We start from the raw sequence: 23,655 nt of genomic DNA, 5'->3' as shown, positions 1-23,655 counted from the left end.
TGGGGGGCCCGGGCTACCTCGGTCCCCCCAGGATCGGCGCTCTTGATAATATGTTTAATATATATGCATACCTTTCTCTTCCTGAAAACTAGTCTGGTACATTGGATTATTCGGATTGAAAACACAATAACACAAACAACCATGAAATAGAAGTGTATACGCAGTTTATTGAAATTGATATTATTGCACACTGAGTGATTCAGATTGAAAACAAGAAAAGCTAAGTTATAAATTGAGAAATTCATATGCAGTTCATATTCATATTCAGTTGTTACTAAATGGTGGTTCATTCTAGACATATTTGCTTTATTCTTTTTGGCAGATATGCACATTCTAATATTGTAGTTAACTACCCCTTGTTAATGAGTTAGAAGTGTTTCCCTCGGAGCAAAAGATGTTTTGAGAAAATCTTGAGGGAATTCATATCTCAAAACCTCCGCTGCCTTTTGACATGCAGTCAGGTGGCAATAAATGATAATTGAGCTTCAACCTTGAGAATTTTCCGGAATTACTAAAGCTTCCCACTGATGAAAGGAGCCGATATAGCTAATGGTTTTACCAAAACAGACAGGGTAAACAAATACATACAACCATTTCCTGAATCCCTGTACGTGCTTTTCCTTTTTCACATCTTCCTTCACCACCCTTTTATGAAGGTAGTGTTCTGGCCATTGACCTTCAAGAACAAATTGTGCGAATCTATGCTTCTTAGTGTGCAGTCACAAATACAGAACATCTGCCTCTCATATGGGAATTCGAAAGAGTTAAGAAAAATAACAAAACTGTATTTTTCGTGGCCAAGATACGCAGGTAAATTTATCATTATCATCATAGGGTAAACGTTGCTTCAGTGTGGCCAACTTCCAAGATAGACAGGTGGCCAACTTATAGAATAGTAAGTAAGAATCTCTTATGGGAAAATGCAGGTTCAAGACGAACTAGGCCAAGATAAGCAGGTGGCCAACTTAGAGAGGTGGCCAAGTTGACAGGTTTCACTGTATTTGGGGGGAATAATTTTTTGGTTGATTGGCGTTTCGGCGCGTCTCTGTCGCTAGTGGGTCACTGGTGGTATAATTATCAAAACAGAAACGGGGCCATCGTGGATTGTCGCTGTGGCCGCCAATATTTGGCGAGATGTCGCTAGTTCCCCATCGCTGGTCCACCGACGCTTACAGCGTGCGGTTGCTTCTGAAATTTAATTACGCACCATAATATCACATATGTCATATTAATGTGTCACAATGATTAACGATATATTTCCACTGGACATTGAGTGTTGCAAAGGGTGTATAATTGGATGCAAAATGTGATGGATAACTTGTATATTTCCATTACATCTAATTCCAAACGAAAGTATTGTGGTTGTAAGAACAGTAGTTTTTACACAAATAAGAATACGTTCTTCTTTGTAACAGTGAAAATTGTTACACTATAATTTTGCATTGTTCTAACAATAAGCTTCGATTTTGTTTTATTTCCGTTAATTACATTGGAAATATGTCTGATCGTTGACAAGTACCCCATGTCGTAGCTAAGCGTAGGTGGACCACGGGTGGGCAACTAAAAACACCTCGCCAAAAATTGGCGGCCCCGCAGCTATGATCCAGGTTGGCCCCAAATACGTTTTGAAAATTATACTACCAGCGGCAGAGAAGCAAAGAAACGCCAATGAATAAGAAATTATTCCCCCCAAATATGTTAGCCCTAAATTGCCGGGGCTGTACATATGGATCATTTAGCACTAAAGTAATGTGTGGGTGAACTAATGTTGTTCACAAGACTCGAAAAAATTATCGTTTTGTCTCGTAGTGCAAATTATGAGTGATAACGGTGATAAGGTTTAAAATGTGTTGTCTTCAACATATAGTTTCTTATAATTATTAACAGATAAGGAGATATATAAGATTTACGTAAAGGATTGAGTTAATTATTTGCACGAAATTAGTTTGGTGAATGTCAATCACAATTCCAGCAATAGCATTCTTTGTAATATGTGGTATATATTTCATATGTGCGTGAATGTTTGACCCGTTTTTTAAAGTTTGAATACAAATGTCAGATTTTTGTGTAGAAGTCAGTTTCTATTTTTACTACAGTGACGAGGAAGACACCTGGAGTAAATTCAAAGAAATCTCTGTGTCAGCACAGAACGAAGTGTCGTTTGCCTTTCCCCCTCGTGACAGCATTTTGCAGAAGCTTCAGATTGGAGAAATCTTTCACTGCCCTTCCAGAAGCCCGTTGTTAATCCATCCCTGGATTCCTATCTAGATTACCTGATGGCATTATAGCTGCAGATAAAACCTTTTCTTTGGGTGCCGTTAATTGAAGGTTCGTTCTGACGACTTTTCCAAGAAATGCATATTAGTTGGTGATTAGGTAATGTCATCTATTGTCGAAAAAAAAATATTATTTAGTTCTTCGTTGATAAAGTATAAGAACATGCATCCGACCGATCTTCATTACTGCTGCATTAGAACTAATTAAGAAATTATCATATTTAATGTATTTTAGCAGGACAATATGCCTTCAAACACATAATTAAAAGTAGAAGCTGTTCCTAAAGGAAGTCACATATTTAAAATATTAACGCTTTCTAGCTTCAAAGCAAGGGGCAAATGTAATGTAATGGACTTAATGAGTGCAGAGGCGAATTGGGAACACTTGCGAGACCCCAGGTTCCCAACTAACTTGCATATATATTGCACTTATATATATATATATATATATATATATATATATATATATATATATATATATATATATATATATATATATATATATATATATATATATATATATATATGTGTGTGTGTGTGTGTGTGTGTGTGTGTGTGTGTGTCTGTCTGTCTGTCTGTCTTTGAGCATATAAAACTTGGTTTGGGGTAGGAGAAGAAAAAAACATACAAAGAAATCGCACTGAGGCTATACCATCCGGTTGTTCATGAAGTATTATATCACTTAGTATCTATTTTTACAACAGAAGTTGAAAACGTAAAGAAATAAACTATTGCACAATTAAGTTCAGAACATATTGCTTGTTTCCATAAACTTAATACAAACTATTCATTCACTTGAATTCTAGGTAGAGGCCATACGGCTCCCTGTATTGCAACATGTTGTATATGCAAAGACACTTAACAGTCTGGTGGTTACTTGGCTGAGAGCCCCGGAAGCAGAACGTATCATAATATATTAATTACATGTATTACTTGCAAAACTTAGTCATAGGGGCTACGCTGGTTTACACAGAGGTCCATTAGACTACCAAGACTGCACTGACGAGTGGATTAAACTGGTGCTTGCTCGATTGGGAGCAATCGGCCCAATCCGCTTAAGTCCGGCCCTGATTATTGTATACAACAATTAATACGTTAGTAAAGTTTTCTTTTAGTTTGAAGCTGTGAATCATTTAATTTTTATCTGTGTTACTTCTCTCACAAGCCGCCTCCAATTAAAAACACAATATTAAAAAGAAAATACATTATTCTGCACATTCTCTTAGTCACATTATTCTGCAATAACAGACCAGAGTAATATTCATATAAAAAACTAAGTGTTCTGGAGGTATACACTGTCAAATTTCTCAAAAACCGTTCACTTATAATGCTTTGATTACCACCCTCCCTGCAGATAGGCCGAAACTCAACTCGGTATTTTTTGAGCCCGAACTTGACTAAGAATGAATATATGTTGAAGGAGATCATTAATATTGAAGTACCCTCTGAAGTATCATTATTTCTTTGTGTTAGATTCAAACGAATAAAAGGGGTCAGAGAAAGTTCCTTTTTATCTCTTGGTTTGCTTTTAGCTTCCGTAGAGATAGCTCTTTTCTTATAAAATGGTTTTAACCAACACGTACAATCACTGATATCAGATCCTGTTACCCCCTTTACCGTAAAGTTTAACACTTTCTGTAAACTTTTAGCAGCTATGATTATAAGTTCTGTAATTTCACGAATGTTGAATACCTGTAATGTATCCTTAAATTTCAACTAATAACTCCAAAGGTTCGATCGCATGATAAAAAGCTATCTTCTTTCTCCCCTTTACACACACACAAGCACAAAAAGCTAAAAATTTGTGTGTAAGTTAAAAACAAGAGAGATCAGTTGCATAAACAACCTATGTCTTGTGAAACTGGTTAAATGTATTTTGTTAAAGCAGCTGTTTTAACAAAATTTCAGTATTAACGTGTCAGGTATTTCTATTTAGGGGCAGGAAAAAATACATTATTAACAAATAATAGCTCTATCCACGTAAATTCTAAAAGCAGAAACAATGAGAAACGATACAATAGTGACTGACATAATTTTAACAAATATTCATCCACTTAATAGTTTGGACTGTCACAAAAATAGGAAAGTTAAAAATTACAATTAATGGTAACAACTCCAACAGGAGTGGAAATTGGAGATGAGAGTACGCCATTAATCAGCCTATTCCATAGGCTTCCAAACTCACGAACCCGAAGCCCGCGAGCGCAGCACTCGTTCTCAACCGGGCTCGGGCTCAATAATTAAGTGCGAGCCCGAGCCCCAATGAAATAAGTCAGCGTGAGCCCAAATGAGTGAGAGCTCAACTGAGGGCAGTGATTCCGAGCGCGAGTCCAACTGAGGGAACTGAGTCAGAGCGCGAGCCCAACTGAGGGAACAGCGCGAGTGAGTGCGAGCGCAGTTAAAAGAAGTAAGCACGAGCCCGAGAGACCCCAGTGCAAAAAATGGCCATCTATGAACCAAAATCATTCCATCATTTTTTTCTATCTCATCTACTGCATTCTCTTGGTTCTCAAGCTCATTGTTTGTGCAGATATCATCGCTCTCAAGATTATGTCATTTACTGGTAAACCTCGAGAGTGATTGTCTGTCTACCAACACTGTTTAAACATGACAGTGTAGACAAATTTTATCTAAAAAAATCTGCATCACAGGCAGGACAACAATCAGATATACTCGCTTCTAAACGTAGCGCTATTTCTATCCGGAAACTTTCCTCGGGAAACATACAAATATTATTTTCATTTATATTATTATTTTTAATAAGTATGTAGTACACAGAAGAAGTTGTCTACTGCAATTAAATGAAAGGAAGAATATGACCTATGATTTTGCCATGACACCAACTTTTCATCATTCTAGGGGACATACCAGATATTATTTTAAATTTTACTTCCCTTCAACAGTGGTCGAACAGCAATTTCCAAAATAGTTGTTTTTAAGCTTTGTCCTTCTCCCTCGGGTGCAACTTTCTCGCGAATTAAATTGTTCCTCGTCGTCGCAGTGGCAGTTGGTCCTCGCCCTCGTTCACCCTCGCCATCACGAAGGGAGTTGTCCATCGCCGTGGTGCTGGAAACTTGTCCTCGCATGGCGTCATTGTGGACGAGGGAATTTGAGAATAAGGATATCCTCAAGAGGGCCACCCTCACTAGGGTGAAAATCTCTGCTTGAATATATTGTGATAATTGTCAATCTTATTTGATAATGTCACTTTTTAGAAATAAGATTCTCTTTCGTGTAACTCACTACAGTATACAAGTTAAATTTCACACAGTGTGTATTGAAGAGGAGGGATTACAACGTACGACAGACTTTGGTTTCTCCCAATGAACAAAACCTTTTTGCAAAATTCCACCTTTCGCTATCGCTGTCTACAAGAACGTGGTTTTATTAACCTGTTATAACCAAACCTTTGGAAAGAAACTGTGTGATTGACTGATAGCTACACAATATGTTGACAGAATGAAAGTTTTCATTTTAGTACTGAAGCTGCCCTCAGGCATAAAGGCAAGCTCCCCGCAGAGGTGGATTCTACTGTCTGTGCCTTGTAACATTGTGTTTAAAAACAGATGGAAGGTCAGTTGCTTAGTTCTTTGTAAAACAACTGATAAGGCGTGTTTTTCTTTTAAACAAATCATATTTGCCAAATTGTTGTTTGCAACCTTTTCATTCACTATAAAAACAATATATTCAGATTGAGGGATGGCCGCAGGAATTGTAATAGAAGGCTGAAAAATATATAACTTAGCTCCTTTATTATTATTATTATTGCATACTATTATCTATTAGTCTCCAACTGTGTTCAACACTGACTACGTATAAACCAAGAAAATTTTAAATAAAAAACGAAATGGTTACACCTTTGAAAAGTAAAACAATATAATTACTAAAATATGCATACATTGATAAAACTCAGGAGTAGCAAGTGTATCCTTTTAAATCCGCTTGAGAGCGTTCGAATCCAAATCAAGTAAAGTTAAGACGTCGGAGACGTAGGTTCTATTCCCGGTGGGAGCTCATGTGGTTCTGATTGCACGTTAATCGGTAGGCCTACGTCTCATATACCCTCGCTGTTGAAAGGTACGTTAAACTCAAAATCAACTCAAGTAAAATTAATACAATGAGAAAGTTTTCAACTGTTTTGGTGTATGCAATTCTACATTAAATAAAACTACATATTTGATAAGGAAGCAGCGTCAAAATACAGTATCCAATAAAGCAAACTTTTCGAGGAGAGTTCGTCTCATACATACACATATTGAAAGTAGTTGAAAGGGTGCGTAATGCAGAAATGCTATTTTATCGCGTGTAAACTTGAGGCTTCTAGAAGCGCAAGTTCTGACCACACATGTTAACACCCTTGATTACCATAATATTGAAACGCAGCCGCAAATGCAGAATATGATCAAGGGAGGGGCTAAACCATAGTTTGCCACTTTATCATATGTAAAGAAAGTAGGATTCAAAACCCATTTTATACAGTGTATACCTGAGGGTCAAGTGAGGCTATAGCCCCTATAGCCCCCCTTGGATCCGCGCCTGTTGAAACCAAGTCATATTTCATAACATTCACAGACGGCACGATCAAGCACTGAATCTATTGAAAACTTTGTACGTAATAATTATCGAGAGTCTGCACTTTTAATATTAAAGCTCATAGTATAGGCTGTCATAATATAAATTGTAACCCATGTAGTGTGTGCTAATGTACTTCATGATTTAAAAAAATATTTTGTTTTAAAACAATATGAAACGATTAAGGAGAACTCAAACTGCCGAGTAGAAGACATGCAATTTACTAAATCACATCGCAACCCACTTGGCCACACACTTAGGTTACACTCTTCACCTTTATCCCATACTAACTAAAGTATCCCTTTGGGGATCCCATGGTACAATTTGTACCATACGGGGTGTTTCATGGTACATTGCATTATAACTCTCCTATTTGAGCTTTTTCGTCCGATTTTTTTTTGTTTGTTTTTCAAGTCCAGAGACATTGTAGAAGACCTTACGTATGGTTTCACACCTTTCTGCGTCGAGACATACGAGGTGATGACGTCATAATTCTAAAATATATATTTTCTTTTAATATTGCGGGGCCGGTCTATGTTCAGTATTTTTTGGCGGGCTTATTTTTGCACGTAGAAGATTTAAATTTTGCACATACATTCAGTACACCGAGTAGTATTTACCAGATTTTTTTCAGATTTCTGCGTTAAAACAGGGGGGATCCAGAGGGGCAAAAAGTTGAAAAAGGATATTTTTACCAAAAAATCCCTTTCTTCGCGATTTTCCCGCCTTAGATACATGATGGAGACAGTGAATGGTACCGCCTGAAAGGCAGTTCTATTCTGAAGAGAATGATGTGCGACACATGACCCTCGGGTAATTAGGGAAGTGTCAGGGAATTTTTATCAAAATATACTTCTGTATAGGGGAATTTTGAACATTTTCGGTATTATTTTTTTGCGGGCTTATTTTTGCACCTAGAAGATTGAAATTGTGCACAAACATTCAGTCCACCGAGGAGTATTTACCAGATTTTTTTTCGCACTTCTGTGTTAAATCAGGGGGGTACAGAGGAGCTAAACGTTGAAAAAGGAAAATTTTTACCAAAAAATCCCTTTCACAGGGTTGTCTCGCCTTAGATACATGATGGAGACAAGTGAATGGTACCGCCTGAAAGGCAGTTCTATTCTGAAGAGAATGATGTGCAAACCATGATACTAGGGTAATTTGGGATGTCTCAGGGAATGTTTAAAAATTTCCCTCTGTATACGGGAATATGGGACATTGTCGGTATATATTTTTTTGGCGGGCTTACTTTTGCACCTGGAAAATTGGAATTGTGCATAAACATTCAGCCCACCTAGTAGTATTTATCAGATTTTTTAGATTTCTGCGTTAAATCAGGGGGGTCCAGAGGAGCTAAAAGTTGAAAAAAAGGATATTTAGACCAAAAAATCCCTTTTTTCAGGATTTTCCGGCCTTAGATACATGATGGAGACACGTGATTCAATTCCCCTCAAAGGCAGTTTTAAGCTGAAGAGAATGATGGGCGAAACATGACCCTAGGGTAATTAGGGATGTCTCAGGAAATTTTTTACCTGAGATCATGGTGTTTTACGGTAATTTGGGGCATGGTGCGAATTCCTGATAAAATTTCTCCCGCCCTTAGTATTCAAGATAGAAACTTGAAATTTGGCACATTCATTTAGTATACCAAGTACTATTGATCAGATTTCTTTTTAGATGGCTACAATCACACAGGGCCACTCCAGAGGGGCCCAAAGTGGGAGAAAAAATCCCTCCGAAATTTTCCTTTTCACATCATATTTCCCGCTCTTGGTATATGGTATGAGCATGCAAGTGATATCATTTGAAAGCCAGCTTCATTCTGAAGAGAATGAGGTATGAACCACGATCCTAGGATTAATAGTGACAATGCAGTAGCTGCTTGACTGAAAGTCTAAAAAGTAGCCCAAAAAGCCGGGTACCGGAAAGGGGTATAGGCTAATCCTAAATGTGCATTGCCGATTCGGGTTTTCTAACAAGAATTATTATGTTGCAACTGCATTTGGAAGTATAATCCTGACTTAATTAGCATTTAGGAACTTTGCAGTGTGCATTAAAATGATGACAGAAATATAGTGAAATCTCAGTTTCAAATTTCATGTCTACCTTGATTCCAAATACCTGTGCTGTCACTTCTTTCAATGTTGGTAGGAGCCGAAAGTTGCAATTCATCTGAATTTTTCGCTACATCATCTTTAATTCCCACTATTTGTTCACGAAATTTTAAAGAAATATTAGTTACTATCAAGTAACACTTCCCAAGTGTAATATTCCGATTTTCATAAAAATTGGCAAGTAGATACTACATCTAAACGAATATGTGTTTTTTATTTTCTCCGGGAAAACAGTTTTAGGGGGCAAACGCCCCCATCCAAAATTTTGAAAGTTGACGCCCAAAAGGCAAAAAAACAATTGAACCGAAGTCAACAAAATTGTACACACATATTGTAGATATAAAATGAGGAAGTACGGATTTCGTATTTTCCTGGAAAAAACGGTTAGGTGGGGCACGAACTCCTCCAAAACTTTGTTCGGGAAATATCAAAAGTGATAGTAACAGTATGTCAGATGCGTGTAATGGATATGAAGAATTGAAACGAAACTCTGTGTGTGAACAATACGCAAAAAATAAACGAACACAGTTTTTTTTATATTTTCTGCAGAAAAACGTTATAGGGGCACAAGCCCTCACCAAAAATTTTGAAAGTTGACGCCAGAAAGTCAGAAACAAGTGAACCGAGGTCAACAAAATTGTACACACATACTGTAGACATAAAATGAGGGACTAATGTTTCGTGTTCTCGTGGAAACAACGGTTGGGTAGGGCACGGACCCCTCCAAAACTTTAATCACGAAATATCAAAACTGCTAGTAACAGTATGTGAGATGTGTGTAAAGGACATGAAGAAGTGCAACGGAACTTTTTGTATGAACAATACGCAAAAAAACAAATACGGGTTTTTGTAAATTTTGCGGAAAAACGGTTTTAAGGAGCAAAACCCCCATCCAAAATTTTGAAATTTTCAGGCCCGAAAGGCCAGAGGAAGTAAACCGAAGTGAATGAATTGTGCACAGATATTGTAAACATAAAATGCGGGAATACAGTTTTCTTATTTTCTTGACAAAAGGAAACCGTTTAGGTGGGACATAGACCCCCCAAAACTTTGATCGTGAAATATCAAAAGTGTTTATAACAGTATGTCATAATTGCTTAAAGGAAGAACGACACATTGTGTAGGGACAATACGCAAAAAATAAAGGAATGCAATTTTTTATTTTCTGCGGAAAAAACAATTTAGGGGCAAAAGCCCCCACCCAAAATTTTGAAATTTCAGAAAAGGGAAGAAGAAGTGCACCGAATTCAATAACATTCTGCCCATATATTGTAGACGTAAAATGAGATAATAGGGTTTCGTATTTTCCTGGAAAGAAGCGGTTGAATGAGGCACAGATTTTCTAAACCGTTGATTACGAAATAACAAAAGTGCAAATAAGTATACGTCGGAAGTTTCTAAAGAATATGGAGAATTGCACCGAAAATTCATATAGGGACAATTTGCAAATCAATAAATGAAACGTGTTTTAATTTGTGCCGAAAAACATTGATGCGGCCTAGGCCCCATCCGAAAAAAAAGTAAATGTTACCGTAATAGCACAGGAAGGAGTGGACCGAAGCAAATGAAATTGTGTGTAGATATTATATAGACCCTATGTAAAATAAGGCCTTTCGTGTTTCTCAAATGTCCCTATCTGTTTGCTTCTATTTGGCACATCAACAGCAAACTTTAAATAAATCGACACGTGTTTTAGTTTATGTGGAAAAACATTGTAAGGGTTAAAGGTGCCTCTAAAATTACTATAAAATACGCTATACTGTTTGTGCTAGTCGTTCATCTTCCACATTTAAAGAAACCGGATGGAGAAACTTGTGAAACACGAAATGCCATATTTTACATATCCAATATCTACACACAATTTCATTCGCTTCGGTCCACTCTTTCCGTCGCTCAACGTCTCGGTCCACTCAACAGTTTTTTTTCCTTTTCGGGACAATACGAAACCCGTATTGCATCATCTTACCTCTACAATATTTGTGCACAATTCATTCACTTCGGTCCACTTCTTCTTGCCTTTCAGGGTCAAATTCCAAAATTTTGGACGGGCCTTTCATCTCCAAAAGCCGTTTTTCCGCAGAATATAAAAGATCGTATCCGTTTATTTTTTGCGTATAGTCTATACACAAAGTTTCCTTGCAATTCTTCATGTCCTTTACATACAGGCTACTTAAATTAAAGACAGGCTACTTAAATTCACCTCACCTTACAACCATAGTTCTCAGCACGGCTTTCTACCGAAAAGCTCAAGTCTCTCAAACTTAAGTACTCTTCTTTCCTGTGCAGTCAAATGTATGAATAACAATACTCAATTAGATGTTATCTACTTTGATCTCTCGAAGGCCTTTGATTCTGTCAGTCACATTCATCTTCTTCATAAACTCTCCAATAGATTTAATGTACATGGCAAATTTCTCTCTCTAATCACAAGCTACTTGAAGGACCGTAAACAGAGAGTTGTTCTTTCAGGGGCGACTTCTAACCCCCAACCCGTGATCTCAGGGGTGCCTCAGGGGAGTGTACTTGGGCCTCTACTGTTTGTCCTGTATATGGATGATCTCTACACGCATTTATCAGCTCAACCTAGTGGCCTTCTGCTTTTTGCTGACGATTGTAAGTTATACAGAGAAATATCGTGTCTCCATGACACAATTGCTCTACAGGAAGACATAAATTACCTTACAGGCTGGTGTGAAATGTGGCACTTGAAACTCAACAGTAAGAAATGTGACAGTATTACTATTACTTTGAAAAAGTCTCCTGTTCCCTCCACATACCATATCAACGATTCCCCTATCACACATTCTGCTAGTCATAACGATCTTGGTGTCATCTTTGATTCAGAACTCACCTTCTCTGACCACATCTCCTCAATACTAAAGAATTCAATGCGCATGTTGGGACTTCTTTATCGATTCACCGAACTACGCACTGTTTCTTCATTAGCAACTTTTTATAAGACTTTAATAGCGCCCAAGATCGAATACTGCTCTCCCATGTGGGCCATGGCAGCACCTACACATCTCTCCAGACTTGATTCTGTTCTCAATTTCTTCATTGCTATAGTCCGATTTCGTGTTCCTGCACTTCGAATATTATCTAAGAAGGAGCTCTTGCGACATCTTAATATTCAGACTCCTGAAGTACGCAGAATTATCTCTGACCTGAAATATCTACATAAAATAGTTAATGGAACCTTAAGATCGGAAATATTACTTCAGGAACTATCCTTACGTGTCCCTTCCCGCATCACTCGGAATACCCACCTATTCCATCTTGCCCGTCCTAGGTTGGCTGTTATACAGAGGTCTCTTATTTATAGAATACCAAACAGTTATAATCAAGTAACAACTGATGTGGACATTTTTTCGAGCTACCCAGTGTTTGAAAGAGCAATTAAACGAGCTTTGACGGAATAGTTTTACTTTTACACTCTTTTTTTCTATGTTGTTGTTATTGTTGTCTTGTTTTTTTTTCTTTCTTTTGTTAGCATGTCCCTGTGTAAAATGGCAAAGTTATGCTGTATCTGGGAAATTGTTCAATAAATAAATAAAATAAATACATCTGATATACTGTTACTAGCAGTTTTGGTATTTCGTGATAAAAGGTTTGGAGCGGTCCGTGCCCCATCCAACCGTTTTCTTTTCAGGAAAATACGAAACCCGTATTCCATCATTCTATGTATACAATCTGTGCAGAATTTCATTCACTTCGGTTCACTTCTTCTTGACTGTCACTTGTCAACTTTCAAAATTATGGGTAGGGGCTTTCGCACCCGAAGCCATTTCCCCGGAGAAAATAGAAAGCAGGTGTTCTTTATTTTTTGCGTAGTGTCCATACACAGTTTCGTTGTACTTCTTCATGTCCTTTACACACATCGGACATACTGTTACAAGCACTTTTAATATTTCGAGATCAAAGGTGTGGAGGGGTCCGTGCCCTACCCATCCGTTTTCTTCAGGAAAATACGAAACCCGTACTCATTCATTTTATGTCTACAATATCTGTGCAAAATGCATTCACTTCGTTTCACTTCTTGCTTTTCGGGTGACAAGTTTCAAAATATTGGGTGGGGGCTTTTGCCCCCTAAAAACGTTTTTTAGCAGAAAATAAAAATCCATATTCGTTTCTTTTTTCCGTATTGTCCACACAAAAAATTTCGTTGCAATTCTTCATGTCGTTTACACACTTCTGACATGTCGTTTACACATTTCATCATCAAAAGTTTGGACGGGTCTGTGCCCCACACAACCGTTCTTTCCACGAAAATACGAAATCTGTATTCCCTCATTTTACGTCTGCAATATCTGTACACAATGCCATTCACTTCGGTTCACTTTTTCTTGCCTTTCGGGCGTCAATTTTAAAATTTTTGGTGGGCTTTTACCCCCTAAACCGTTTTCCCGCAGAAAATAAAAAGCCCGTATTCGTTTATTTTTTGCGTACTATCCATACACAAAGTTTCATTGCAATTCTTTATACAGATGTTCTTCATACAGATTCGACATACTAGCACTTTCAATATTTCGTGATCAAAGGTTTGGAGCGGTCCGAGTCTCACCCAACCGTTTTCTCGAGGTAAATATGAAACCCGTCTCCAATATCTGTGCATAATTTCATTCACTTCGGTTCACTTTTTCTTGCTTTTCGGGTGACAAGTTTCAAAATTTTGCGTGGGGGCTTTCGCCCCTAAACCGTTTTTCCGCAGAAAATAAAAAACCCGTATTCGTTTATTTTTTGCGTATTGTCCATACACAGTTTCGTTGTAATTCATTATGTCCTTTACACACATCTGACATACTGTTACTAGTACTTTTGATATTTTGTGATAAAAGGTTTGGAGAGGTTTGTGCCCCACCCAACCTTTTTTTTTCAGGAAAATACGAACCCTTTATTCCTTCATTTTACGTCTGCAATATCTGCACACCATGCCATTTACTTCGGTCTATTTTATCTTCTCTTTCGTGTGTCAAATTATAAACTTTCGGTGGGGCTTTTGCACCCTAAAACCGTTTTTCCGCGGAAAATGAAAAACACATATTTGATTATTTTATGTGTAATATCTACTTGCCGAATTTGATCAAAATCGGGGTGTTACATTTTGGAAGTGTTACTTGTAAGTTCTCTCTCATGAACGCTTAAAAATATATAAAAACAAAGTTAATTCGAAAAAATGTAAGTTACAGTAAGTTACTGTACTTCAGTTGAAGAATCCTTTTCGAGTCAAATTTCAAATAATACTTGTTCCACTTTGCATCTGCCCATACCTAGGAACTAGGATCAGCATCGTGAACACCAGACACGAGCTAAATGTCTTCAAACTCTGCTACACAAGAGCAGAAGCGGATCCAGGGGGCGATCAGGGCGATGTTCCCTCAGAAGAGGAAAATTTCTTATTGTATATATAAATAATACCCATCCCAGAGTTTGGAGCTCTTAAAAGTAGCTCTAAGTAGCAGTATTACAACCCACCTCGCCCCCAGAAGTCCATCGTAGATCCGCTTGTGGACAAGAGTATGGCTGAATAAATACTTATTATTCACATTCTGTTTGCACATCTCAACAAATAAACAATATTTTCATTCACTTCCATCTACTACTGCATTCTACTGAACTGTAATAATCTTTTGTTTAAAAATAATTATTCATTTTTCAATAACTGTAAATGGCTAAGTTCAGTAATTCACCATAGTCAACTAGAAGTGTTTCTTAACGAAAAAATAACAACATGAACTGTGAAATCTCTTTTCACAAACTGTCGAGGTTTGAGAATAGACAAACTACTCGTTTGGATACCGATTACCTCGAAACCCCGGTAGCCAGAATTAACCCAGAATAGGGGACTTATATTTTAAAAAATCAAAATCTCAGCAAAATACAGAAGTCTTTTAGTCTGGAGGAGAAAAGGAATGAAATCTCTAATTTCTAGTTGTGTTGGTATTGTAACTTTCAGTCCGTGCAAAAGTACTGATAGAAATATGGCCAATGAATTATGATTATTTTGTAGAACATTCCACTTTAATATCACAGGAAATCCATCTTCCGGCTTGCTTGGTTGTAAAAAATTACAGAGTGTATTGCTATACTATGTGAAGTATGTGTACTGTCGCTGATTTGTGATGACAATTAGAAAGATAAGTAAAAGGTAAATTATAACAATAGTTTTCTGTTAATAGTTTTATATAAAAGGGGAAACGGAAAACCTACTTTTATTTTATCATTTTTTTCGTAAAATTTCTATTCGGGTTCACACCCTTCCCCCTCAACATTAGATACGGAAATGGAGAACATATTTAGAATTTGATTGTTGATTCCAGTATATTTTAAACATCACTTCTCGGACCTCGGCCTGTGTGATATGTCGATATTTCGCTATCGTCGATATCTATATTATCATATATCAACATTCGTTATCGCAAATATATGAACATGAATATACCTTTCTAAAGTTTCAATATCGATATTCGGGGGTGGCGAGGTATAGGGAGCCCCTAAGACTTGCGATAGATGAAGAAATAAAACTTACTTTTTAGAATAATGTCTTCTAATCATAATTTCTTTATTACCACAAATTGCAATGTAAATATATTCACTTGCAAATTTGCAATATTATATGGTGTAATTTCTTAGGCACCAGAACTTTTCTGTTCTCGGAAAAGAGAAACAAAAAATCACGTGCCAAAGCAAGTGCTTCGATTATATTATTATTATTATTATTATTATCATTATTATTATTATTATTATTATTATTATTATTATTATTATTATTATTATTATTATTATTATTATTATAACAATGGGGTTTACAACTAGGGTCCCATCTCTTTATCTTGCATGGGAGGGCCGCAAGCCTTCTACTCCATTGGTGTCCCTTATTCTATGTTGGTCCCTTTTTTCGTTTCGTGTAGATGTTTGTTTTTGTGCTGTTAGGCTTTCATATTAAACCATCACTTTTTGTAACTTTTTCTTTTTTATGAGATTCTTTTTTGGGAGAAAGGAGAGAAATGCTTTCCTCTGATATCTGTTTCTTACCATTTATCTGGTTTGAACTGCTTAAATAAGATCATTTTGTAACTTGGTGTCATCCAACTCCTTCACGATAATGAATTGGTCATTCTTAACAATTTGGTTCATTCTCTTATTTGCAGTTTGCCATACTGGTATATTTGTGACAAAATCGAAGTTTGGTCCAACGCCTTTCGAATTCGTAACCAACCCAACCGCCGAGCGTTTTGGGTTGCCTAGTATTGCAGGAAAAGTTGAAATCCAGGTGGTAATGCACTTTTGGAGTCGTTTATACATGGGCACAGCGAGACCTTGCGAGGCATTCATGTCTCTTGTACAATACATCGTCATAGTGTATCCCCGGGTTTGGTTTGCTACCCAGCAAAAGCCATCATGCCGTCACTGACCGCGGCATTTATGGAATTTGGGAGAGCTAGCCCAATTGGGTCCCGTATCTACCCACGGAACCTAAGCAGATAGTATTCTCTGTATTTCCCAAAAATTCGCAGTTCTTGAAAATAAATTTTGATGCGGACGATTACTACGACATGACGATTACTACGAGTGGATGATTTTGTCCCTAACAGAACCTGCGCTCACGAAGATGTTCTCCGACGACAAGATTGAAAAACATATTTAGTCAGCTGCAATGCTCGGAGAAGAAATAACTACGTTACCGTGCCATACCCAAGCAGTAGAGCGAATAGAAGGTTTCGTGACGCAACCTTCTCAATCCATGTGTAGGCCGGCAGGTTGTGATCGATTCATACGCTGTGCCTTGGTATCTAGCAAGGGGATGTCAATATTCGGATGAAACATTCGGATTAGTTTGGACAAAGAATAAATTATCGTCAATGTTGATAATGAATTGCATTAGAGCAAAAGATAAATAAATACATACATAAATAAGTATATAACCCCTACTCTTAGCCTGAACAAAAATCATTTTTTGTACATAACAAATAAAAAACGAAACCTTCATGTCTTAAACGTTGACATTTGACGTATTTAAGCAAAGAACTGCACTGCGAAGAACTAAGTGGTCTTTGGGAAGGTGAATTAGGTACAGTTCAAGCTGTCCCTAAGGTTGAATCTAAGAAAAACGAGAATATATGTTTTTTACGTACAATATTGTTTTTTACGCACAGTAATAACTCTGAACCTGTAAACATAAAATACACTTTCCCTACATTATAGAGAAACACTCCTCTGATTGAAATTAATATATTACACAGTCGTCTTTTATATGGACTCACTCATCGCAACCGTAGTGTACAACCGTAAACATAAAATATTGCTTACCTACATTTTACAAAAATGCTCCGCTAATGGAAGTCATTATTATATTAGTCTTCATTCATTTATAGTCAACTCATTTTAACCATAAAATAGTCATTTCTATGACGATCTATTGTAAATTTGCACTATGCAATGTATTAAATAATGAAAAATGATATGATTTTTTTAAAAAAACATCATCTCGCAAAATTGCAGTTCTTTACTAGGATAATCATTAGTAAGTGAAAACCGTGCAGTCTCAGTTAGGGTATACTTACTTAGAATGATAATATATCAATTTATTTCAACGGCATTTTTACTCTTGCAGAAGGGAAGACTTGCATTACTGGATGCAGATTTACTTTAAAAAGGATTACCTGTTATTGGTACAAATAGAGAGTAGTGCCATAAATACTAACAATAAATGCAAAAACACTAACCAACTTGTCCTAGGTAGGTACTGAAAGCGAGAATGGTAGGAATTAGATTTCTGGGCATTCGGCATCTAAGGCCATGTTAGCTGATTACGTTTTTGAGGGATGATGTCCCTTGGCGAGCATACTATCCGGGAAAAGGGAAGGAAGTGGTTCGAGGTAATGTGGCATCGATATAGGAATGGTGTCGAAATTCAATTTTATTTTTATACAAATATTTGTTTTAGTTCTTTTGTAGTGTGATACAAATTTCCGGAGTGTGAACATTTCTGATGATAATAATATTCAGAGTGAGTGGGGGAAGATGCCATAGTTTTTAATCATAAGACAATAGGAAACAGAGAAATACGAGTTGAAGACTGAAACTTACAGGATAAGTAGTTTATTCCTTCCGCTAGATCCTGTGTGACGGTCGTGAAAGAACTATGTACGGTAAGTGATACAGGGGCGGATAAGTAAACATCTCCAAATAGGCATCTTTCCCGCATTGTCGATGTAAGATGCCTATTTCTTGTGCGTAAGACGCCACACCCTTTATGGCATTATATTACCGTAAGATTGGTTAATAGAACGATTTTTGTTTATTGTAATGTCTAATAAATTATGTATCAATACAATACTGGGAGCGGCTTAGTCTAATGTACGCAAATAACTTATATGGAATGCGTGTAAATAATACAACAGTAGGAAAAACCATCGACCATAAAGAAAATCGTACTAGGAAAACAAAGTAATTTTGATAGAGTTATAATAGGTTAAGTAAACATTAAGGCAATACCAGAAAATCCAATAAACATTTGAACAATGAATACAATGTCAGGAATGTTAAACCGTTGGGCCCTATAGATGTTCAGAAAACTATATCGTACAAACAGGTACTTGTAAAGGCAATGTGGTGTATTATTTTAGAAGATAGTGTGACATAAGCACAACCCTATCTGCTCGTTAACCTGTAAGCAAAACAAGTAGGATCTAAGATTTCATTAGACTGTACGATTACAAACAACTAGAGCACTTAGCAGGATCTTCAGAACATGTAGCATGAAACCATTTGTGATAGGCAATTCACCTTATCCAATCCACTTTATGACTATCTGGATCAAAATAATACAACACTGCAATAGTTATCCGATTGTGCAGCATAAGTACTTTTCCTTCTTTCCCTAATGTTGGTGTAAAATTGTTTCATAGACGTGTTTGGAATATCGAAATTCAATACAGACGTCTGTCATTTACATAGTACGTTTTTTGGTACGAGAACTGATAAAAAACAAATATCATTGAAAGATACTTGCAGAGACGTTTGAATTGCAGTGGTCAAGTCTACATTCGTCGAAAGCAGGTCAGAAAAAGCAGATCTTGTTGGCGTATTTTCACATGAAAGATAATCAGGCGATGTCTTTGTAAACCTAAGTGAGTTTATAGTTCTTCTTCTGTACTGAGGAAGGCGAGAAGTTCCCGGCTGCGGCTCCAATTCAGTATCAATAGAGGGGACTTTTTTATTTTATTTTTTTAAGAATATCTGAGTTCGTACAGTTTGAAGCGTGGCCGTCAACGATGAGTAATACCTTCCCGGTCTACGCAGGTCTACGTGGAATGAAGTAATGCTGTAACCAGGTCATGAAAATGCCAGAATTGACGTACGCAGATTCCTGATTCGTTATTATGGTTGTACCATTGGGCATAGAGTCCGCCCACACTTGCTTTATATTCTTACCTTTAAAAATGCATGTAGAATGCACAAAGACATCTTCTTTTCTGCAACATATGATGACAGAAATGTTCCACCATTTTCGCCAGACGTAAATTGGTTCGTTGAAGACCCTTCAACACCAATAACGTGTTTAACACGTGCGTACATCTCGAGACGGTTTCATCGACATCGGCGGAATTTGGTAGAATTATGATGCCTGGAATGCATTCATCCCTCCTGTTCGTAGTTGTTCTACTGCGAATTGCAAGCTTTCTTCTGGCCACTCCGCTTGAGACATTCGTTGATATATGCATGGAATTATCTGCAAAGACAAAAAATGGTATATTTAGTCACTATGACAGCAATAGAATCGTGTATATCGAATGAGAAAAGCAACTGTTATCTTAGCTTTTACATTTGCATCAATCTGCAGGTATCCACATATTTCTCTTGAATTTTCTGCTGCCCTGGGCAGCTTGTACTACAGCATGCAACTCAAACATTATAGACATTTTGCACCGCACATTTTTAGGCATCTATCCGATTCAGCAGTTCAAGATCCCTAATCCCTTATCTACACGCCATGTGCCTCCAACTGCACTTGACTCATATCAGTTCATGGCATAACGTGTCTTCATGTTTCCTGCTCAGTTTCAGAATAATAACTTTAATAGCTACTTATTAACCACGACTTATGTGCACTTCCCCAACCATTTTAGCTATATCAAAGGGTACTTACCGTACTTCTTTTCTTCTCTTCATTCACACATTACTTCAATCACCTTATGGTTTTGGCGAAGTAACAGACATACAATCCTCTCTCTGCTGCGGGCATTCTCCTGCTATGTCGTTGCGTAAGTTCGAAGCAGTGAGTTTGTAGGCATCTTCGACGCATAGGCATCTCGCCCTCACTCACTCAATATTTATAATGTATATAGCTGAATAACAACTAGTTTGACACGGGCGATTTCGGGCAATATGACTGCGCCATTTTGTATAACAAACTATAGTGTATATCAGTTTGCTTAATTCAAGCCTATACTTTTTCAACATTTATAGTGCAATACCTTATGGCTGCATCATATAATATTTTCAACCACAATAGTGGTTCAAGAACAAATGGAAGGAAGAAAGCGGCCTAAGACCAATATGTTAGGTACCACCCCGGCATTTGCCTAGTGTGAATGAGAAAAAGCCAGGAAAAACTCATTCACGATGGCTAGCCTGGAAAGGAATTTAACACTGTTTGACCGAACGCCTCCACCGGGAATCGAACCCAGGACCACTCGCACCGAAGGCAAAGCGAGAATGGTATCTAAGCCACACAGGGTAGGAGTAGCGAAACCTTTGCTTAGCACAAAATATTAGATTATTTTTAACAGATAGTATCATAAGACTTACCATGTTAGAAAAGGGTGCAGGTGTTGTTTTGGCGCACCACATTTTGGAATATTTACAAGTAAGATTCAATACTTTGTATGAAAAGAGATTTTTATCGGCAACAGATTTTTCCAGGCATCAGAATTAAGTGCAAGGTAATACACCTGTATTTTAGGTTTACAAGTATTAGGGTTACTAATGTAAAATCATTACAAGTGCTTTACCACGGATAAAATCAGTGAGTGCATATGAAATATTGTTCTATTAGATGCTTTTTTCCACTGGCAGCATGTTTCTGCACAGTGAATAGGACATGTATTTTATGTTTACAAGTGCAGCGTTACTAGTGTGAAACCATGCGAAGTGCTATTGAAACTCGTATCTTTGCCAAAATCAACTTGTTTTCACTACCATCGATTGCGCGAATACCTACCATTGCTGGCGCGCCAGGTCCCTTTGGACACACCCCGCGTTACCATGTGGGCTCACCAGCTTCGCCCTGACCTGACTTGGTTAAATAGTATTTGTGCTTTTATTGACCACCTAGCACAAGTTGGTTTCTGTTTTTACCACTGTAGCTTTTATTTAACACGTCTGGATGCCGTATTTATATGGAAATCGTAAAAGAATTGTAATTTTCCAACAATTACTTCTTGTGGCCCCTATGCTAAGTGAGATATTTTCATGTTGCCCAGTGGAAACCTTTTAGGGGATAATAAGAAGGAAATTAGTGGAAGAATTATAATTTCCTTTCTAGTGGTGCGGCAAAAGTAAACATGTACATACTAATGGAGCTATATAATGTAGCGTAAAAAGCAATCAGCTTCATAAACCAAGCTGTCTTTGGTTGGGTTATTTTTTCCAAACCTGCACTCGACCTTTCGAAGCATTTAGATATTTTTAATTTTATTCCGTAGATCCATAGTTCTAATTTTTTAAATCCATATGACGAACAACTGCTTCTAGTGCTGTTTCTTTAGCAAAAATATTCTTGTAAAGAGCATTTTCTGTATTTCATAAGCATTCATTTCCTCCCATATTATTATAAAAGTAATATCATCTTAGCTGTACCGAAAAGGCCATCTCCAAGACACTTTTCCTTTCTACTGAAAACGTTTTGGAATCAGGTGTTTACCTTAGGCAACCAAGTCATCTTCGCTAGACAATCTGATCGAATCGACCCCAGAAAATAGAATGTGTTTCAATTCAGTTGCCAGTCAATTAGTCGCTTTTGACGAGCAGGCGATTCAATCGAAATCTTGTTTATACAGTCGACTGAGTCAAAAGTGACGTCAGGTCAAGTAAATCGACCACAAATCGACTAAGTAGACCCCTGTAAACGCCCTATAACCGAGCTAGGAGAGGGGCGTAGCAGGGAGGCCCGAGTCGTAGCGAAGGTGTACCGTAGGGTGGGCCGAATTTCAACTTTTTTTCGAAAATCGATTTGGCGAAGCGGTTAAAGGGTGTCTTTTAGTGGACAATGTGTGCCAGATTTTTTTAGAATTTTTAGTCAACGCCTACGCCTTCATGTGCCGCATCGAGGTTTTATGAAAAATGTATGCAACCCGCACTACACGGCACAATATTGTACGTTTTTCTTAGATAACGTACAAGCAGAATTCAGTTTCGGTTGAAATAATTGAACACATGTACCGATCTGATTCGTCCTAGTCATTTCTATTTAGGTCCAAATGTGGATTTAGACATGCGACCAAGTCGATTTAATCGATTTAGACATGCGACCAAGTTGACCAAGTGAATACAGGGCTTTAGATAGCATTCAAGCATTTTAGTGCCCACCTAGCACAAGTTGGTTTATGTTTTATGCACTGGTTTTTATGTCATATGTCCATACTGTACTTCAAACAATAATCACTATTAAGTGAGCCAGGGTCACTACCTACAAGGGAGGGGTTAAAAGTTCTCGATCTGACCCAAAGATGGCATTCCAATCAGCAAGATTTTATTGTTCTTGCCTGGCGGCGCTTTTCAATTGTTCGTATAACAAGTGTCAACTTGTTCTCTCAAGTAGTTTGTGTGCAGGCATTGTTGCATTAGACGTCTTGCGTGCTAGTTATGAAAATGGATAAACTTGAATATCGCGCGGTAATCAAATTTTTCGTTTTGGATGGATTAACCCCTACGGAAATTTATCCGAAGTTGACAAAAGTGTACGGGAACTCTGCTCCTTCCATGTCAACCGTTAAAGTGGGAAACTGAATATAAACGTGGTCGCACATTCCTTGAAGATGACCCACGTGAAGGAAGGCCGAAAAGCGCAACCACACAGGAAACAATCTAAAAAGGGCATTATATCGTGTTGGGCGACAGGCGAGTGAAGGTTAGTGAGTGAGCTGAGAGTGTGAGGATATCGGAGAACGGGTGCAAAACATCTTGCACGAAGAACTAGGGATGCGTAAGCTCTGCGCAACATGAATACCGCATTTGTTGACTGCCGACCAAAAGCAAATACGAAAACGATTTTCACAGCAATCTTTGGACCGATTCAAAAGGGATACGACCGAATTTGTTTGGCGATTTGTGACAATGGATGAGACATGGGTTCATCACTACGCGCCAGAAATAAAACAGCAGTCCAAGCAGTGGGTGGAAGCCGGTGGTGGAGCGCCGAAGAAAGCGAAGACGATCGTATCGGCCGGAAACGTACAACCTTCTCGACCAGCTGGATGCCAAAATTTGCGAGAAGTGATCTGGCTTCAAGAAGAAGAAACCATCTTTCACCAGGACAACGCACCTGTGCACAAGGGTGCGTTGGCAATGGGAAAACTGTAGGATTTGAGATACAATTTGCTCGGCAATCCCCATATTATCGTGATTTGGCACCATCGGACTTCTATCTGTTCTCAAACTTGAAGAAATTTCTGGAGAGCGCTTCACAT

Source organism: Thermobia domestica, chromosome 3 (genome assembly GCF_964235325.1).
Source record: "Thermobia domestica chromosome 3, izTheDome1.hap1.1, whole genome shotgun sequence".
NCBI lineage: Eukaryota > Metazoa > Arthropoda > Insecta > Zygentoma > Lepismatidae > Thermobia > Thermobia domestica.
Note: the sequence above shows the minus strand (reverse complement) of the source record.